Raw genomic sequence first — 2,500 nt, 5'->3', positions numbered from 1 at the left:
TCACTTAACCCGAGGAGGGCTCCCCTCGCGGGATAAGCACCCCCCTCGGGGGATGGGGGGGGGGGGGGGCATCCAGAGCACACCACTTTCCGGTAGGGGACAGGCGTTTGATCATGTGTCCGAGGGAGAGCTCCCCTTGCCGGCCGAACACCCCTCGGACTCCCCTTGGGCTTCCAGAGAACGCCACTGGATGAATTTAGTGCTTGGACCCCATTGATTCTCTTTGCTCTCCCATATACCCGACGGGACCTATTTGCAAAACCCCGTGCCAACCAGACCTCCAGGAAGGGGGCTGGCGGCTAACCATGCCCAGCAGGGTGCACCCTGGTCGGACACTTTGGGAGGGTCGAGAGCCTGGAAGTGCCACCCGGGGGAGTAATTCTGATTTCCGTTTTAATGCACTCAGGGACAGCCCGAGGACCTCTGTAGTGCACCTGAGGCGGACTGAGCCGTCGGGTCCAGGGGTCTGGAGTTCGGAACCTCCAGGGTTCACCTGGCTGTTCTCTTAGCCCGGCAGGGTGCACCCTGGTCGGACACTTTGGGAGGGTCGAGAGCCTGGATGTGCCACCCCGACGAGTAATGAGTTTTCCCTTCGTATCTCTTCCGGACCAGGTCCGATTCGCACGAAACTCGCTGGGCATGGCCAGGAGCGCCCCCTGCTGCCCACGCCACCGTCCCCGCGCTTCTACTCCCGAGGGCCGAGGAGACAGCGAAGCGTGGGTCGGGTCGCCTGCTTCCAGGGTCTCCCTGGTACTCTCCAGTCTCCCGAGTCCATCGGGTCCGACCTCGTATTTTTAGCCCAGACGGGGAATGAGAAAGGGGCCCCCGACCGCCCGAGGGCGGGCGCTCGCTTCTCAGCCTAGGAACGTCCGATTCCCACGAAACTTTTACGCCAGACGTTCCTGGCAGCGAGCGCGTTCAAAGGTGACCCGCGCTGCTTCTCTCCTCCCAAGGGCCGAAGAGATATTCGTCTTCAAACCCGACCGGCCCTGTGTTTGCCGCCCCGGCGGTTTTAAAAAATCATAGCGTAAAAACGGTGGGTGCGCTTCGCCTGCCGCTTGGACAGCGTTAAACGGCAGCCCCGGCTCTTTCCAAAGGGCCCTCAACCGACTTTCTGCTCCCAAGGAGCCCAGAGATATGAAACCGATAAATCAAAACCCCGTGCCAACCAGACCTCCAGGAAGGGGGCTGGCGGCTAACCATGCCCGGCAGGGTGCACCCTGGTCGGACGCTTTGGGAGGGTCGAGAGCCTGGATGTGCCACCCCGACGAGTAATGAGTTTTCCCTTCGTATCTCTTCCGGACCAGGTCCGATTCGCACGAAACTCGCTGGGCATGGCCAGGAGCGCCCCCTGCTGCCCACGCCACCGTCCCCGCGCTTCTACTCCCGAGGGCCGAGGAGACAGCGAAGCGTGGGTCGGGTCGCCTGCTTCCAGGGTCTCCCTGGTACTCTCCAGTCTCCCGAGTCCATCGGGTCCGACCTCGTATTTTTAGCCCAGACGGGGAATGAGAAAGGGGCCCCCGACCGCCCGAGGGCGGGCGCTCGCTTCTCAGCCTAGGAACGTCCGATTCCCACGAAACTTTTACGCCAGACGTTCCTGGCAGCGAGCGCGTTCAAAGGTGACCCGCGCTGCTTCTCTCCTCCCAAGGGCCGAAGAGATATTCGTCTTCAAACCCGACCGGCCCTGTGTTTGCCGCCCCGGCGGTTTTAAAAAATCATAGCGTAAAAACGGTGGGTGCGCTTCGCCTGCCGCTTGGACAGCGTTAAACGGCAGCCCCGGCTCTTTCCAAAGGGCCCTCAACCGACTTTCTGCTCCCAAGGAGCCCAGAGATATGAAACCGAAAAATCAAAACCCCGTGCCAACCAGACCTCCAGGAAGGGGGCTGGCGGCTAACCATGCCCGGCAGGGTGCACCCTGGTCGGACGCTTTGGGAGGGTCGAGAGCCTGGATGTGCCACCCCGACGAGTAATGAGTTTTCCCTTCGTATCTCTTCCGGACCAGGTCCGATTCGCACGAAACTCGCTGGGCATGGCCAGGAGCGCCCCCTGCTGCCCACGCCACCGTCCCCGCGCTTCTACTCCCGAGGGCCGAGGAGACAGCGAAGCGTGGGTCGGGTCGCCTGCTTCCAGGGTCTCCCTGGTACTCTCCAGTCTCCCGAGTCCATCGGGTCCGACCTCGTATTTTTAGCCCAGACGGGGAATGAGAAAGGGGCCCCCGACCGCCCGAGGGCGGGCGCTCGCTTCTCAGCCTAGGAACGTCCGATTCCCACGAAACTTTTACGCCAGACGTTCCTGGCAGCGAGCGCGTTCAAAGGTGACCCGCGCTGCTTCTCTCCTCCCAAGGGCCGAAGAGATATTCGTCTTCAAACCCGACCGGCCCTGTGTTTGCCGCCCCGGCGGTTTTAAAAAATCATAGCGTAAAAACGGTGGGTGCGCTTCGCCTGCCGCTTGGACAGCGTTAAACGGCAGCCCCGGCTCTTTCCAAAGGGCCCTCAACCGA

The sequence above is a fragment of the Electrophorus electricus genome, unplaced genomic scaffold (genome assembly GCF_041902795.1).
Source record: "Electrophorus electricus isolate QZ-2024a unplaced genomic scaffold, ASM4190279v1 Scaffold139, whole genome shotgun sequence".
NCBI lineage: Eukaryota > Metazoa > Chordata > Actinopteri > Gymnotiformes > Gymnotidae > Electrophorus > Electrophorus electricus.
The sequence above is the reverse complement of the archived record's forward strand: the minus strand, read 5'-3'. Positions refer to the sequence as shown.